Source organism: Oreochromis niloticus, linkage group LG1 (genome assembly GCF_001858045.2).
Source record: "Oreochromis niloticus isolate F11D_XX linkage group LG1, O_niloticus_UMD_NMBU, whole genome shotgun sequence".
In the NCBI taxonomy this organism is placed as follows: Eukaryota; Metazoa; Chordata; class Actinopteri; order Cichliformes; family Cichlidae; genus Oreochromis; species Oreochromis niloticus.
This window is the reverse complement of record NC_031965.2, coordinates 6,734,705-6,753,982: the sequence shown is the minus strand read 5'-3', so window position 1 is coordinate 6,753,982 and position 19,278 is coordinate 6,734,705. Positions and strand designations below refer to the sequence as shown.

At 39.7% G+C, this 19,278-nt stretch overlaps 1 pseudogene; it reads left to right on the top strand.

Moving 5' to 3' along the window:
- Nucleotides 1-428: 428 nt before the first annotated feature.
- Nucleotides 429-17,337, top strand: LOC106097126 (alpha-1,3-galactosyltransferase 2-like; annotated as a pseudogene).
- The last annotated feature ends 1,941 nt before the right edge of the window (nucleotides 17,338-19,278 follow it).

The window sequence follows — 19,278 nt, the reverse complement described above, 5'->3', positions numbered from 1 at the left end:
CCTCCAATCTCTAGTTGTGATAGCAGTTGCTTTTATTGCGGTTGCTGTTGAAATTAAACTCAAAAAAATGTGGTTAATCACAGTTAATTAATGATTTAATTGCTTTTTTCCCTTTGACAAGTGAAATTATCGTGTATAACAACATTTTGTATTTACTTCAGTTAACTTTGACTAATATTGACATACGTATATACCTTTAAGACGTTATCGCATGATGAATAAAGATCTGACATTTCCGCATTAATATTTTCAATTTTGAGAGGATCCCAACACCACTGGCTAAAATGCAGCACCAAATCATAACAGAGTCTCCACGATATTTAACTGAAGGTTGTAGACAGCTTTGTACATCTCTCCTGATCTCCTCCTTACATATTGATGACAATTTCAACTAAAAATGTGATTCATCACCTGACTGTGTGGACTATAAAGTTATAACTACTGCCAATGTTTTCCTTTCTTCCGTCTCCACCCCAAACATTTCTGGTCATATGTGGGTGGATTTCTGTGGCAGTGTTTATTACCTGGGTGTTATACTTGTAGACAAGACAGTGTAACATTTTCCTGGGAGCTTTAATACAGTTAATCTGAAATTATTCTCCACACAGGTAATTTATTATTTTTTTTTTTTTCACTGCATGATTGCAGACATTTTTTTTATTTAGAAAAACTGCTTTATAAATATACAATTTATGCACGTCTGTTTTTAAGTCTGTGTCGCCAAATTTTAGGAATCTTTTTTTCCTCTTCCAACGTGTATTATGTGTCAGTGATAGACTGAAAAAATATGGGCTTATTAGATTTGCAAATGATTTAACCCAACTCCAACTTTTTGGAAATTTGGGTTATAATTTGTTGCTCTAACAAAATCTCTTGTTTTGACCAAATGGAGGCTCTCTGTTAAATTTAGGGTGTCTCTTTTTTTAAGGTTTTATTCTGTCTACCAACTACTTCTTGTTCAACAAATTGTTTATCAGGAAAATGAGAGGGCCATTTTCCCCAACTACGAGGTAGGAGTGTTGATTCTTGAGACCTTTTTGTTATCGCCGTTGTTTAAACCTGAATGGAAAAAAAGCCTTTTTAAATACACGGTTTGAGGAATACATTGTTTGCATTAACATGTTTTTAAAACACAGGGCAAAGTGTTCTGGAATCTTCTGCTACCTACTGTTGGTTGTCGTTGGTTTTACTTCCTTATATTTAAGGTGTGGAACAAAGGACATACTATTACAACCTAGTACTTACAAAGTTACAGTCACTGTAAGTAACACTGTCTTCCAAAAACTTTCTTTAAAATCAGATGTTTAAGGAGCACTATCGTGATCCCGAAACTGCCAATGACTAGTAAACCAGAAACAAGATGCAACATTAATTTGAATGACACGCTTGACTTTGGGTAAGAAAGTGGACTCAGTATCTGGTAATTATAACTTCCCTTGTATCAGTGGTTGAAGTGGTATGTTTAAGAATTTTGGGTAGGAGGCAGGATGTATGCCCCACCCCCCGAGTTTACAAAGAAAAGTGGTACAAACAAAGAATGAATACAAAGAGGTTGGTCCCCCTTTACAAGACTCCGTCCCAGTCATTCATAACAACCTTTACGGCTGGGTGGACTAACCGAAACAAAATGACGGAGAAATCAAAAGAAAAAGGACAGCAGAGATAGCACAAGAACAGGTGTAAAACACAAATAAAATTATCAAATAAAATGTTACAATGTTACAATGAATGTTACAATAAAAATCTTTTTTTTTTAAACCATTCGGAATAATTTCTGATTTAAAAAAACAAACAAACACCCAATATACCTACAATATATTCAACTTTGCATCAACTTCCCTGTGCACAGTCTTTCTTGGGCTTGATTGATTCAACCATAAAAACACATTAAAAATCAGGACTTATAACACTAAATTAACGCTAAACAGCAAAAGGCTCTTACCGAAAAACATACGCACTCACACCAAGAGTGAGTTAATAGTCTCTGGAACTTCCCACAGAAGAGCGCTGACCTCACCTCACACACCCACTGCCTTTTCAAAGCTCCTCTGCCATTCACACGACAAAAGGCAGCAAACTGCCAGGTGACATTTATTTTTTGAGCAATGACTAGATTAATAAGATTTGATCAGTTTTAATATACAAAGGTCAGATTAGCCCTCAAAGAATAGCTCTTGCAAAGCAGATGAAGCTAAAGATTCAGCCAAATGCAGCAAAGCTGATTGGAAGGACATACCAGAGCATAGTAAATATTGACCTAAATGACTTTGTGAAATTACCACAGGAGTTTAAGGAGATTAGGAAGGTGACTATTCTGAAATTGTTCAAACAGTCTCCTAGGAGGTATATGTAATGTATCCGTTCGGGCAGAGAACAGTACACAGTACAGGCACAGTACAGTAAATCATTCATAACCAGCCTTACAAACAGACAAGTGCAGATGAAACAAATGAGCAAAAAGAAAAGAACACAGTGTATGTTGACGATACTCAAATTAGATAAATTAAAATAGTTATAATATAAATAAATTCATTATAGAATTATAAGAAATGTGCTAAGGGTTAACATTTTGTTTATATTTTTCAAAAGTCTCACTCAAAATTAAAGCTTTGAACCCTTTTTACTGACTTTCAAGGAGGAGACGTAACAAACCAATTCTCTATGAAAGACAGTGAAAGTAGGGCGACGTTTTAAATAATGACATTTGTGTATAAAAAAAAATGTATCACAGATTATTATAACATTTAATGCAAGATCAATATTCTTAGTTGCTGCGAAACAACCAATCAATACAGAGATTTAGAGAAATGAGATAGATTATGAAGTTTTGAAACCAACCGATATTGTAGCTCATTCCAGAAAACCTTTACAAAACTGTGGTGTCGTCTGTCAGTTGGCTAATAATCAATCCATCTTTCCCTGGATCTCATGTATGCACCCTTGGCTTTATTAACGTAGATGTCATCTAATGGGGACTGAAGAGAAATTATGTACTGCTTATCAGATTCAATTATCAAACGGTTCCAACAGATAGTTTATTTCATGAATAATTTCTGATTCTTTTTCTCGACTTTACTTGCTTAGAACTGATTTTAATAGAAATCTGGAGTCCTTTAAATTTAAAATATTCCCATATATCTCTATATGAAGGAAATTTGGGGTCTTTACAAATTTCTTTAATTGTAAGTGTGATTTCACTGCAGAATGATTCGTTTTTGAGTTTGAATTAAACTGCGAGGAACCCTTTTTCCAGGAACTCCTTTTCCAGGAAGGAGTCAAAGAGAGTTTAACCACACAATAAGATAAGATAAGACAGGATAAGATAAGATAACCTTTATTAGTCCCACACATGGGAAATTTGTTTTGTCACTGCAGGAAGTGGACAGTGCAAAAGTTATATAGCAAAATTAGAATACAATAAGAATAAAATACTGTACACAACTGTACAGAATAGAATAAAATAAAATACTATATACAGTAGAATAAATAGAATAAAATATACAATAGGATAAAAATAGAATGCAAATGCTTTATAGAACTGAGTAAAAATACAACTATGTCAGAAAAAGAATATTGCACTTATAGTATTATTGCACATGTGTGGATGTGTGTGTTTGATCAGTTGAAGTCTTTGTTGTGGAGTCTGACAGCAGTGGGGAGGAAAGACTTGCGAAATCTCTCCGTCCCACACCGTGGGTGCCGCAGCCTGCCACTGAAGGAGCTGCTCAGTGCTGCCAGAGTTTCCTGCATGGGGTGGGAGATGTTGTCCAGCAGTGATGACAGCTTAGCTACCATTCTCCTGTCACTCACCACCTCCACTGGATCCAGAGGGCATCCTAGAACAGAGCTGGCCCTTCTAATCAGCCTGTTCAGTCTCTTCCTGTCCCCAGCAGAGATGCTGCCAAGCCAGCAGACCACACCATAAAAGATGGCAGAGGCCACCACAGAGTCATAGAAGGTCTTCAGGAGTGGGCCCTCCACTCCAAACGACCTGAGTCTCCGCAGCAGGTACAGTCTGCTCTGCCCTTTCCTGTAGAGGGCGTCTGAGTTATGAGTCCAGTCCAGTTTGTTGTTCAGATGAACACCAAGGTACCTGTAGCTGTCCACAGCCTCGATGTCCATACCTTGGATGTTCAGTGGTTGCAGTGGAGGATGTATGTGCCTGCGGATAATCTGTTAAAGAAGCTGCAGAAATACTAGTCTCTGAGATAAATTTAGCTCCTATAATTAAGTGATTGAAAATTAAAATAATTTTTATAATTAAAAAAAAATTAAGTGAAACTTATAGTGTCAATATTTTCTGAGGGCCAAATATCTTTTAATTGAAATGCATTACCGAAATCAAGCATAATTTTGTTTTGTTGGTGGGTTTGGTATTTAGAAAAGGACCTGTCAAGCCATTCATCCATTACCATATTAAAGTTCCCCCCCCAAAAAAAAAAAAAATCTTCTGTGGGGTAATTTCAGAGAGCATAGTTTTATTCTGACTAAAATTATTATATTTATAAATATTTCCAAGGATGAGAAATTTACCACTGATCTCAAATTATAGGTAAGGTCTGGGGTTGTTAAACTCCTGTTCTCTGTTCGCCATCGGGGGCGGGGGCCGGGTGGAGGAGTTGGCTGTCTGGTCTGGGATGCTGGGCCTCCCTGATGCTGCAGGGCCAGGAGCGGTCTGCTTGTCTCCACCCCAGGGCAAAGGGCAACATCTCCTGGGTCTAGGGCAGATTGTCCCTCTGCGGGTGATGGAACCTGGACCTGGGGATATAGAGTATGTTTGGGGGGTGTGAGTGTGTGTACAGTGTTCATTTCTCTTTGTCTCAATGTTGAGCGAGTGCTGAATACGTATATATGTGTGCATGAAGGTGGGAATGCATGTTTGTGTCTCTGTGTACCCATTTGTCTATGTCTATGTGTCAAGTCGGGTCTTATACTTCACCTCTCTGGGAACATCTCATGACCCCCAGGTGTGGGGGCCTATCCCCCCCCACCACACTCCCTGCCGGAGGCAGATGCCCTCAGGCTGGGTGCTTAGGTATGTACTGGCTCACTCCCGCCAACTGCATGGCAGGGCCTGGCACCCGCGTCTCGGTCGGGCCCCTTCTGGGGGATGGGGGGCCCTCGAGCCTCCAGGCGTGGGGCAAGAATTGTGATTGCTACACTGCCGTATGGACAGGCAAAGAAAATAATAATTTTTTTTTTTTTTAAAGAACGCAAATCAATCGATTACCCCAATTGTCATGGTTTGGAACAACAACAACAACAACAACACCGACCGACCGACCAGTGATCTAGCTTTGGGACGATTTGTGTTATGAGATTTCCTGGTTCTGGGATTCTGGGTTGGTGCTCCCTCTGTTGGTTCATCAGGTCCAGCTGTGTCTCCCGCCTGTGTGTGATTTCCCAGTGTCCCTCTGTGTGCATTTATGCTGTGTGAACTCATAATGTGCTCATTACTGGTCCACCTGTGAACGTCCATGTGAAACTGTCTGTGTTACTCTCAGTGTAACTGCCATATGTTCTCCCTGCTCATCACCTCCTTCATGTTACCTTTGCTCTCCATCCCTTCGTGTTCAGGTTTGCTGTTTAGTCTTAAGCTGGGCATACACTGTGCGATTTTTTTTTTCAGTCGCATTATTCAATTCAATTCAATTCAGTTCAATTTTATTTATATAGCGCCAAATCACAACAAAAGTCGCCTCAAGGCGCTTTATATTGTACAGTAGATAGCACAATAATAAATACAGAGAAAAACCCAACAATCATATGACCCCCTATGAGCAAGCACTTTGGCGACAGTGGGAAGGAAAAACTCCCTTTTAACAGGAAGAAACCTCTGGCAGAACCAGGCTCAGGGAGGGGCGGCCATCTGCTGCGACCGGTTGGGGTGAAAGAAGGAAAACAGGATGAAAGACATGCTGTGGAAGAGAGACAGAGATTAATAACAGATATGATACAATGCAGAGAGGTCTATTAGCACATAGTGAGTGAGAAAGGTGACTGGAAGGGAAAAACTCAATGCATCATGGGAATCCCCGGCAGCCTACGTCTATTGCAGCATAACTAAGGGAGGATTCAGGGTCACCTGGTCCAGCCCTAACTATATGCTTTAGCAAAAAGGAAAGTTTTAAGCCTAATCTTGAAAGTAGAGATAGTGTCTGTCTCCCGAATCCAAACTGGAAGTTGGTTCCACAGAAGAGGGGCCTGAAAACTAAAGGCTCTGCCTCCCATTCTACTTTTAAATACTCTAGGAACAACAAGTAGGCCTGCAGTGCAAGAGCGAAGTGCTCTAATAGGGTGATATGGTACTACAAGGTCATTAAGATAAGATGGGGCCTGATTATTTAAGACCTTGTATGTGAGGAGCAGGATTTTGAATTCAATTCTGGATTTAACAGGAAGCCAATGAAGGGAAGCCAATACAGGAGAAATATGCTCTCTCTTCCTAGTCCCTGTCAGTACTCTTGCTGCAGCATTTTGGATTAGCTGAAGGCTTTTCAGGGAGTTTTTAGGACATCCTGATAATAAAGAATTACAGTAGTCCAGCCTGGAAGTAATAAATGCATGAACTAGTTTTTCAGCATCACTCTGAGACAGGATATTTCTAATTTTAGAGATGTTGCGCAAATGGAAGAAAGCAGTCTTACATATTTGTTTAATATGTGCGTTGAAGGACATGTCCTGGTCAAAAATGACTCCAAGGTTTCTCACAGTGTTACTGGAGGCCAAGGTAATGCCATCCAGAGTAAGAATCTGCTTAGATACCATATTTCTAAGATTTTCAGGGCCGAGTACAATAACCTCAGTTTTATCTGAATTAAGAAGCAGAAAGTTAGCGGCCATCCAGGTCTTTATGTCTTTAAGACATTCCTGCAGTTTAACTAATTGGTCTGTGATACCTGGCTTCATGGATAGATAGAGCTGCGTGTCATCTGCATAGCAGTGAAAATTTATGCCATGTCTTCTAATGATGCTGCCTAAGGGAAGCATGTATAATGTAAATAGAATTGGTCCTAGCACTGAACCCTGTGGAACACCATAATTGACCTTAGTGTCTGAACAGGACTCTCCATTTACATGTACAAATTGGAGTCTATTAGATAGATATGATACAAACCACTGCAGTGCAGTACCTGTAATACCTACAGCATGTTCTAATCGCTCTAATAGGATATTATGGTCAACAGTATCGAACGCTGCACTGAGGTCTAGCAGGACAAGCACAGAGATGAGTCCACTGTCAGAGGCCATAAGAAGATCATTTGTAACCTTCACTAAAGCTGTTTCTGTGCTGTGATGAGCTCTGAAACCTGACTGAAACGCTTCAAATAAGCCATTCCTCTGCAGATGATCAGTTAGCTGTTTGACAACTACTCTTTCAAGGATTTTTGATATGAAAGGAAAGTTGGAGATTGGCCTATAATTAGCTAAGACAGCTGGGTCTAGAGATGGCTTTTTAAGTAAAGGTTTAACTACAGCCACCTTGAAGGCCTGTGGTACATAGCCGATTATTAGAGATAGGTTGATCATATTTAAGATTGAAGCATTAATTAATGGCAGGACTTCTTTGAGCAGTTTTGTAGGAATGGGGTCTAAAAGACACGTTGATGGTTTGGAGGAATTAATTATTGAAGTTAACTCAGAAAGATCAATTGGAGAAAAAGAGTCTAACTTAACATCGATGGTACTAAAAGTAGCTGTAGATAATATTACATCTGTGGGATGATTATTGGTAATTTTTTCTCTAATGATAAAAATTTTATTTGTGAAGAAGTTCATGAAGTCATTACTAGTTAACGTTAAAGGGATTGTTGGCTCAGTAGAGCTCTGACTTTTTGTCAGCCTGGCTACAGTGCTGAAGAGAAACCTGGGGTTGTTCTTATTTTCTTCAATCAGTGATGAATAGTGAGATGTTCTGGCTTTGCGGAGGGCTTTCTTATAAAGCAGCAAACTATTTCTCCAGGCTAAATGATGATCCTCTAAATTTGTGACACGCCATTTCCTCTCCAGCTTACGAGTTATCTGCTTTAGGCTACGTGTTTGAGAATTATACCACGGAGTCAGGGACTTTGGATTTGAGGCCTTAGTTTTCACAGGAGCTACAGTATCCAGAGTCGTACGTAGTGAGAAGGTAAAATTATTAACAAGATAATCAACCTCTGTTGGAGTAGCGTTCAGATAGCTGCTCTGCTCTATGTTGGTACAGGGCATTGAAGATGATAACAGTGGGTGGATTATATTCTTAAACTTAGTTACAGCACTTTCAGAAAGACATCTACTTTGATAAAGTCTACTCTTCACTGCTGTGTAATCAATTATTGTAAATGTAAATGTTATCAGGAAATGATCAGACAGCAGAGGGTTTTCAGGAAACACTGTTAAATGTTCAGTTTCTATGCCATATGTTAAAACAAGATCTAGAGTGTGATTAAAGTGGTGGGTGGGTTCTTTTACATTTTGAGAGAAGCCAATTGAGTCTAATAACAGATTAAATGCCATGTTGAGGCTGTCATTTTTAGCATCTACATGGATGTTAAAATCACCCACAATAATTATTTTATCTGAGCTGAGCACTAAATCAGATAAAAAGTCTGAGAAATCAGAGAGAAACTCTGTGTAAGGCCCAGGTGGACGATAGATGATAACAAGTAAGACTGGTTTCTGAGTTTTACAGCTGGGGTGGACAAGGTTAAGCATCAGGCTTTCAAATGAATTAAAAGTCTGTCTTGGTCTTTCGTTAATTAATAGGCTGGTGTGAAAAATTGCTGCCACACCGCCCCCTCGGCCTGTGCTTCGAGATTTCTGGTAGTTAGAATGACTCGGGGGTGTTGATTCATTTAAACTAACATACTCATCCGGCTGCAACCAGGTTTCTGTAAGGCAGAGTAAATCGATTTGTTGATCAATTATTAAGTCATGTACTAACAGAGACTTGGAGGAGAGAGACCTAATATTTAATAATCCACATTTCACTGTTTTACTCTTTGGTTCAGATGTGGATACTGTATTGTTCTTTCTTTGTGATTTTTTATGTTTAAGTTGTTTATTGCTGGTTTTTGGTTTGTTTTTTGTCTTTTTGGGAGCTGACACAGTCTCAATGGAGATGGGTTTTTGGGGGGGTAGCAGGAGGAGAGAAGCTGCAGAGAGGCGTGTAAGACTGCAACTCTGCTTCCTGGTCCCAACTCTGGATAGTCATATTTTGGGGGGTTTAATAAATTTGTCCATATTTCTAGAAATGAGAGCTGCTCCATCCAAAGTGGGATGGATGCCGTCTCTCCTAACAAGACCAGGTTTCCTCCAGAAGGTTTGCCAATTATCTATGAAGCCCACATCGTTTCTGGGACACCACTCAGACAGCCAGCAATTTAAGGAGAACATGCGGCTAAACATGTCACTCCTGGTCTGATTGGGGAGGGGACCAGAGAAAACTACAGAGTCCGACATTGTTTTGGCAAAGTTACACACCGATTCAATATTGATTTTAGTGACCTCCGATTGGCGTAACCGGGTGTCATTACTGCCGACGTGAATTATGATCTTACTGTATTTACGTTTACCCTTAGCCAGCAGTTTTAAATTTCCTTCAATGTCGCCTGCTCTGGCCCCTGGAAGACAATTGACTATGGTTGCCGGTGTCTCTAGCTTCACATGTCTGAGAACAGAATCACCAATTACCAGAGTTTGACCCCCGGCGGGTGTGTCGCCGAGTGGGGAAAAACGGTTAGACACATGAACAGGTTGGTGGTGTACCTGGGGCTTCAGTTTAAGACTATGCTTCCTCCTCACCGTCACCCAGCCGCCCTCTTTCCCCAGCTGCTTGGGGTCTGCCGGGGAACAGCTAGCGGGGCCTACGCTGTCTTCGGCTGCACCAGCTACAGGGGCCTGGCTAGCTACGGGTGAATGAAGGGTGCGAAGCCGAGTCTCCAATTCAGTAATCCTGGCCTCCAGAGCTGCAAATATGCTACATTTATTACAGGTATCATTACTGCTAAAGGAGGCCGAGGAGTAACTAAACATCTGACACAATGAGCAGGAAAGTGCAGGAGGGACAGGTGAAGTAGCCATGGTGCTAACGAGTCGGCTACGAGCTAAGCTAAGCTAGCGAAACAGTAAAGAGACAGTGAGTGAATACTTTGGCTATAAATTAGGTAGTGAGTACACAGAAAGGGTGATTCAGATGAAGCACGTTAAGATTATACTATGAAAAAGGGATGTATCAAAAGATTTAAATTAAATTGCTAAGCAGAAAAGCTACTCAGAAACACCACTGTGTTTGAGCAGGAACAGGAAGTGATACTCTACCACAAAGCGAGCGAACACCAAGTGACAGCGCCACCAAGAGTCAGATCCCAAACAGTACATATTAGTACATTCATGATTCTATGAAGTAACTAAGTCAAAATACTTGTATTTTCTTAAAGTGCAAGAGTTTTGCTTGCTAGAAATACCCTGAACCTGAAGTTTCTGAGACAAAAAATCTTTACTTTTAACTGTATGCGTGTCAAATGCAGCACGATGCAGATGTGGTGTAAATTTCAGAGTAGGAAAGTGATAGATTAACATGTTTGTTATTGTACTCTTAAAAAGTGCTGTGTGCTCATGTGTCTTGAAAAGGCATCCGTTACCACATTCGGCTTCTATTACACCCCAAGAACTCCAAAAACTTGATCTTGTCTTATTTCATGACTTGTGCTACAATTGGATTGCATTACTGGCTAGATGTGATTGACAAACACATATATATAGAACTATAGACAGATTAACAGGTAAGTTCTGATTTTTTTTCTGCCCAAAAATTTATCTTCAAAGAGTCAAGTCTTCAAATTTTCCACAACAGAACTTCTGCACAGAAAAGAGAAGGACGAGTAGCCAAAGAACCGCAAGAGGTAAACACACAGCAAATGAGAATGAGAAGCTTAAACCCACTAACCCAGTGCCAGAGGGTGGGCCCAAACCCTGAAACACAAGAACTGAGGTTAATCCATTCACATGGACAGAAGAGAGAGAAAACAACAGAGGTGGTAGAAAATGATAAGGCAGAAGAGGAGGACTAAAGGAACATGACAATGAACTGCTACTCATAATTAACAGTGCTTTACTTGTTCCACAACCTCTTGTGGAACTTGTTTTGCCATGTTACAGCCTGATTCCAAAATAGAATAAAATTATTTTTCTCCTAAAAATTCTATACAAAATATACTAAAGTGACAAAGTGAAACAAGTTTAAAATTCTTCCAAGTTTTAAACTTTTTTAATTTTTAATTAAATTTTTATTATTAAAAAATTTAAAAAAAAATATATATATAACTTGTAAATAAGTATTCACAGCCTTTGCCAGACACTTGAAATTAAGCTCAGGTGCATCTTGTTTCCATCAGATGGTACTACAACTTGAATGGAGTCCACCTGTGGTAAATTCAGCTGATTGGACATGATTTGGAAAGGCACACACCTGTTTATATATGCCCCATATCTAACAGTGCATATAAGAGTACAAACCAAACCATGTATTCCAAGGAATTGCTTGTAAACCTCAAAGACAAGATTATATCGAACCACGAATCTGGTGAAGGGTAAAGAAATATTTCTGCAGCACTGATGGCCCCAATGAGCACAGTGGCCTCCAATATCTGTAAATGGAAGAAGTTTAAAACCACCAAGATTTTCCCTAGTGCTGACTTCCCGGCCAATCGAGGGTAGAAGGGTCTTAGTCAGGGACAAAGAACCTGATGGTCACTATCACAGACCTCCAGCATTGATAGGTGGAGAAAAACATTTCTGCAGCACTTCACTAGCCAACCCAAATTGCTCTCCAATGCATCCATCGAAGTATGAATGTGTGTGTGAATGTTAGTTAGAAAGCACTAAGAAAAAAAAATGTGCTTGTGTGAATGGGTGAATGCACAAGTTGTGTAAAGCGCTTTGAGTGCTCAGAAGAGTAGAAAAGTGCTATGTAAGAACCAGTCTATTTACCATTTACCAAAAAATATTAAGCTACGGGTACCATCATTTTTGTCTGGGCCTGTTCCATGCGTCTGTTTATTTACTTTTTTAAAATAATTCGGTTGAAGCATGGTTGAAAAGCAATGTCTGACTTTCATTGGTTCAGATTAAAGTTATTTCTGTGACCATTGCGAGTTTTTCTCTTATTGATCAAAGGGTACCAACAATTTTGTCCATGTGTGTAAAAGTTAAGTAGGCCTGAAGCAATTGTAATCTAATCAATTATACTATAATATAACACATGCTTCAGTTTGGCTAGATTTTGAGGTTCTGCTAAAAACAGAAAACTTTTATCATGTTAATAATAATAATAATAATAATAATAATAATAATAATAATAATAATAATTATTATTATTATTATTATTATTATTATCATTTTTGTTGTTGTTGTTGTTGTTATAACAAGAAATACTCATATTTATTAAAGATTTTATGTATATATATATATATATTCCAGTTTCTTGAAGAATTCACAAAAAGCAGTCATTAGACAGATGAAGCTAAGCTCAACCTCTAACAGAATGTTAAGAAGAAAAAAGTAATCCAGCCTATCACATGGTGTCCCTGATCAAGCACATATTTCACTAAGTAGGAATAAAACTAAAGGGTTACAAGAACAACAACTGAAGAAAGTCACAGTGAAGACAAGCTGAAGTACCAAAAATAACTAAATGTTTGAGCTTTTATATGCCCAGAAGTTCACACTACTACTACCTACAAGGAATTCTTGACATAGTATTAATAATGAACATTGTTATGAGAAGACACCCCCTAACTACACTTGAATTCATAGGGATAGGGGATTGTGTATAAAAATGCTTGCAATTCTTTTTGTTTAGACCCTCAAATTAAAGCCAATTAAGTCTGCTATTTCACTGGTTGACATTTTTATAATGAATGGTTATGGTCCAAAAATCATCTAGGTACTAAAAATATTTAGACCTCATTGAATATACTTTGAGTCTACACATTTTACAGAATAACATAGTATGAAAAACATCTACACAGCACGGAAATAACTCCAAGTTAAATTTTCATATTTTAATGTCTGAGATTCATTCATACAAGTTGTAAGTTTGTGAAAGAAATTAGCTGAAATGTATGCTAACATTTATTGTGGATTTCATTCAGGGTCAGAACATCAGTTCAGACATCCACATCTTGGAAAGCTCCTATCATATGGGATGGGATGTTCGACCCCAATCTTTACGATCAAAGGCACACTGAAGAAAAGTCATCTGTGGCCCTCACAGTGTTTGCTGTGGGAAGGTTAGTTCATCTATCTATCAAGAAGCAGTGTTTTTGTTTTTGTTTTCTTTTAATATATCTGACAGTAACTAACCTAGGGATGGACAGGAGGTGTAGGTACAACTGTGCATGAGTCAGTGCCTAGGACATGACCATGACCAAGTACGAGATATCTCTTCTTCATTTAAAAGACTTTCACTTAAACTTACTCAAAGGTCACAGTGACTCTCACCTATCACTGTATGTGTCATGATTTCACCTTCCCAAACCCAAATAGCAGACCAAGGCAACAATTTAAGTATGTGAGGCTGCAGTGGTATGAAAGAATTAAGCCAGTTAAGAGATGGAATGTCCATAAAGTCAGGCAACTAAGTCTTTTGGGTGAATTATTGGTTTCCAGTAAAACAGCTGTAGCACAGCAAACAAAGGACAAAAAAGAGGTAACTTACCACTGCAGTTTTAGTAATGATCTAGCAGAGAATCACAACCACAGTCAGTGCTTAAATTGACAACTTCCAGACAACCAATGGTTTGCAGGTGCAAGGGGGGAGGGGATTTAAGCTGGCGTTGACGGAAATGAGGGCATAGGACTCCAGGACTCTCTGGCAGCACAGAACTAACAAAAATAAAGCAGGAATGTGATAAATGAACAGGGAAACAAATACATGAACATAATTAAACCAGGAGACTTAATACAAGAGGAGGGAACAATGGGGTAGGAATTAAACTGACGTAAGTAGGACCTGAGAACACAACTCAATCTATACGGAACAATATAAAGAGAACCAAGAATGTAATACTTAAATAAATAACACTAGACAGACAAAAATCTCAAACACTTGACAAACTGACCCAGGACCATAACACATTCTGCACATTGTCCATGCACTGAACAAAATACGCTTCTGCAAAAAACTCTGGGATACCAGACCCAAAAGTCTTGAAATTATACATTTTGCCGACTGTGTCTTAAACAAAGGGTTACAGAAGTTAAAAACTGCAAAGAATTCTCATCAAATTATTAAAAACAATCTGCATATTTAAAATTTTGTTAGTTTGCCCTGTTACCTTTGAGCCTCGGAAAACAGGGGGGCTATTAGTCAAAATGGCAGTGATTCCTAAAGCGTGAATTTGATTGTTTTGTTAAAAAAAAAACTTGAATTAAAGCAGAAATTCTACAATTCCTTCACAACTGATGACATTTGAAGAATCACTTTCAGCAACTGGGGATCAGACTACCAAGGCCTACATTTGAGGAGAGCATCAGACTGTTATTACCCCTCCCGGCAGGTGCAATTGAACTTCAGCTCAACAAACTACTTATTGTTGATCTGTTTTGGGAAATTAATGTATTATTTTGTGGCAACTTGTTAATAACATCTTAATTTTTTCCCGTTTCCCTAATCAAGGTACCTGGATGCCTACCTCAAGACTTTCCTCACCTCAGCAGAACAACATTTTATGGTGGGGTTACCAGTGACGTATTATGTGTTCACAAATTCACCAGAGAAAGTACCAAACATCACACTTGCTTCTCTGCGATACATAAAGATTGTCCAAGTGGAAAAGCACATGAGGTGGCAAGATATCTCTATGATGCGAATGAGGACAATATCAGAAATAATAGAGTCAGAGATTCGTCACAAATTTCATTATGTCTTTTTTTTGATGTGGATCAGGAGTTTAAGGGGAGATTTGGGTCCGAAGCACTGGGTGATTCTGTGGCTTTGCTCCATGCCCACTTTTATAAATTACCACAGGCCCAGTTTACTTATGACAGAAACCCCAAATCTAAAGCCTTCATGGAAACTGGAGATTTTTACTACCATGCTGCTATCTTTGGAGGACTGTGGCAAAATGTAAAGCATTTGGTTGATGCCTGTTATCTGGGTATCATGGAGGATAAACTAAATAATGTGGAAGCTCTGTGGCACGATGAGAGCCATCTAAACAAGTACTTTTGGATTCATAAACCAAGCAAGCTGCTCTCTCCAGAGTACTGCTGGGACCAGAGCATTTCGGACAGGCAGGATATACTTGTCACCCGCCTAGTGTGGGCACCAAAACATTATGACACACTTCGTACTAGGTAGAGTGACCAGAAATAACTTTCTGAGAAAAGTTAGCACTAAAGCACATGTAGCCTAATGGGTAAGAGGCCACTCAGTGAAGGCAGTGACACACCATAAACAGAGTAAGTAATTTTATACTATATCTAAAAGTTATGTTCTTAAAAAATAGAAAAAAATCCAGCAAAAGATTACAGTCATCTGTAAAATAGTGGTGGTGATGGGGAATTAGGAATGCAAAAAAATTCCATCTGATTTTGATCCACCATGTAATACCAAATGGAAACAATGTGATTAACTAGCATAAAGGCTTTCTTAGGTGGAACTAGGGGCATAATCTCCAGGGGGGGTAGGGGGGGTTATGACGCCCCCAATAATCAGACCCAACCAATATAACCCCCCCCCATTAAATTTATGAACTATCTTGCATAAATAGTCTGTGAATTTTCTTTACTCATTTACCCACTGTTCAGCACAAAGTTACGCCGATGGGTGGAACAGCACACAGTGTAGCATTATCAGTCATGGACTGACCTTCCCACAGACTTTACTTTGAAATTGTCGATGGAGGGTGATGCATCCTCACAGAGAACTTAATAAAAGGCAGCCAACATCCAAAGAGGAGTCTTGATTGTCCGTCAAGAAGCCTGGAGACCTATTCCTGAAGACTACTTACACAAAATTACACGAAAACTGTCTAAGTTCCAAGTGTGTCTGTGTTCAAAAATAAAGGTGGACACGCAATATATTGACTTTTAAGTTTATTACAATTGTACTTTTTTTTTTTTGCCTTATTAACTGGATTTCCATGTATGTTTGCATGTATCAGTAAAGGGCTACAGGAGGCTTGTCTGGGTATTTTGGAGGTATTTTCAGTTATACCTCCAAACCTACAAAAAGGCTACATTTATTACAAGCTCCAACACCATTAAAGGAGGGCAGGAAGTAACTAAATAGAGAGAGAGCAGGGAAGGGCTGGAAGTTTCAGCTGGTGACACAAGAGCTAGATAAACTATTGCTATGCCTATAACCTGCAGTTAATGAAGTAGAAACCGTGTTTTGATAAGGCCCATGTACTTCGGCAAACAAAATAAAAGGCTAGATTTATTATAAGGGCCATTCCCATTCTTGGAGGCGAAGGAGTAACTAAACATTTGAAGCATAGAGCGGGGGAGTGCAAACAACTGGTGAGGAAAGCGCTTGATAAGATACAAATACAGGTGCAGCTGATAAGCAGAAACCATGCTTTGATACGTTGATTAAGACCGATATCCATATCTCGGAAAGCTCCCGTCATCTGGGAGGGGATGTTTGCCCCCAATCTTTTCAGTCAAAAGCCATCTTTCTGTGTTTGCTGTGGGAAGGTTGGACATATTATGTTCCCCATTTTAACAGGCTTCAAAATCAGAATAGTTTATTAATACCTAATGAAATAATGTTGTTACAGTTGCTCCAAGACAATAAGAACAGTAACAGACTGAGCTAAATTAAATAATACAATATATAACAAAGTGTACGAAATGTAAGAAATATATCATAAAGGGAGCTTATGTGGGTGTCATGATTTATGAGATGAATACTCATCAATTTGCAAATTGCAAAAACCACTATACAAACTGGTATCACGGCAAAACGTAATAGACAACACAGTGCCTCTCCATAGCGTGAAAAGGACACACATGCAGCAGTTGCAGTAAGTTGCAGCTAGATGCAGGAACAACAGTGAGAGATTTTAGTTTAGCATGAGTGTTACCGTATTTTTCGGACCATAAGGCGCACCGGATTATAAGGCGCATTGTTGATGAATGGGTCTGTTTTCATACATAAAGCGCACCAGAGTATAAGGCGCATTAAGCAAAACAAAACAGATAAGTCAAACTTTACTCAACTCATCCTTCTTGCTTACACTTCCATACCATTGATTCACTAATGTTGAATTCTCTTGCAGCTGCTCGATTCACATGTTGCTGCAGTATATTAATGATTAACCTCGTATTGTGGATGGATTATCTCAGTTGTTCTCCTGACTGAAGTTTGGTCTGTTTACAGCATCCTGCCATGCGACTGCATTTGTCCCTAACCATCAGTAAATGGTAAATGGACTGGTTCTTATATAGCGCTTTTCTACTCTTCTGAGCACTCAAAGCGCTTTACACCTCGTGTGGATTCCTAACATTCACACCCACATTCATACTCCGATGGATGCATTGGAGAGCAATTTGGGGTTAGTATCTTGCCCAAGGATATTTGGCATGCAGACTAGGGGAAGCCAGGAATCGAACCACCAACCTAGCACATCATTATATACCAGCTAACCCAACTTCAGTAACCCTACAAAAGTCACTGCTGTTTAGTTTTCTGCCTTCATTTATATTGGAAGTGATAGCAGAGCTGTCACTTGGTGTTCGCTCTCTCTGCAGTATCACTTCCTTTTCCTGCTCAAACACAGTGGTGTTTTTGAGTAGCTTATCTTCTTAGCAATTTAATTAAAAACTTTTAGATACATGCTTTTTTTCTTAGTATAATCTTGACGTGCTTCATCCGAAGCACACCCTCTGTGTACTCACTACCTAATTTATAGCCAAAGTACTCACTCACTTTGTCTTTACTGTTTCGCTAGCTTAGCTCGTAGCCAACTCGCTAGCAGCATGGCCTCGTCACCTGTCCCTCCTGCACTTTCCTGCTCGTTGGGCGTTTATCAATATGCGTACTTGTGCGTACTTGCGTTCTCGTGTACTCGTGATACGTCATCAGTCGAAGACCAAGTACTGTTCCAATTCGAAGTACGCATCACGCCGAGAACGCGAAAAAGTCCCGGATGTGTTCTCGATCCGCCCATTTTATCGAGCATGCATCGGTGTAGACTTGGGACAGCTATATATCCCAGAATGCATTTCGTCCAAAACTCAACAGCGGACTCCCGGCACATCGTCCCCCCCGCTCCCCTCCCCGCCCGCTCGCGGTCTTCTCACTACTCAGGTTAAAGAAACCGCAGCAGCTGTCTATAGTATTGAGTGTCCACTAGAATAGAAATAAAAGCGTTCTAACATCTCACCTGCTTGTTTTTATTAAGGTATGTACACGTATGTACATGTACACTATTTTTATTAATAGAGGTTTCACTACTGAGGTTAAAAATGATATATAAGTCACTTAGATCACTTCTAAATGTTAATGTTTGGTTTATTTCAGTGTTTTATTTGTTCCTGAGTAAACCGGTTTGGCTGTGATTAAAGTTAAGCTTCATAACATGTTACTCACAGTTAAATTAGGAGGGGACGGCAGTAAAAACTCCGGACCTGTGACATCATCACGTACGCTGGTACAAATCACGAGTCCGTGCTCGCGTACTTGAGAATTGAGAGACGGCCCACGAGTCCGTGCTCGCGTTCTCGGCGGGTACGTACTCCCGTGCGTTCTCGGCGAGTACGTACTCACCGAGAACGCGAGTACGTACTCGTGTACTTGGGCATTGATAAACGGCCATTGTGTCAGATGTAGACTTGTAGTCAAGACCGCCTAAACCGAGACCAAGACAAGACCAAGACCAGAGGGTATCGAGACCAAGACAAGACCAAGTCGAGACGAGACCAAGACCGAGACCAACTCGAGACGAGACCAAGACCGAGACAAAAAATCAAACTGCAGCAAGCGTTACGGTGTCAGCATTATGTTTTGCTTTCGCACAGCCCTCCTCACCGCTGTCTACTGTCTCACTCACTTACTGAGAGGACAGACGCACGCTCCACTTGACTGTCGCGTCCATCACCCTCTCTGTTTTTCACACAATGATATTATCCTATATCCTCGCATGTGATTGGCCACAATATGGAGGGATTGGAGCATAGCTGAGCCACTGTGTGAGAGCTGAGCAGTGAAAGGAAATTAAGTGAGGGTAGAAATGACTGAAAGATTAATAGGCTCTGTTTTGAGTTTTGTTAAAAAAAGAATGACTT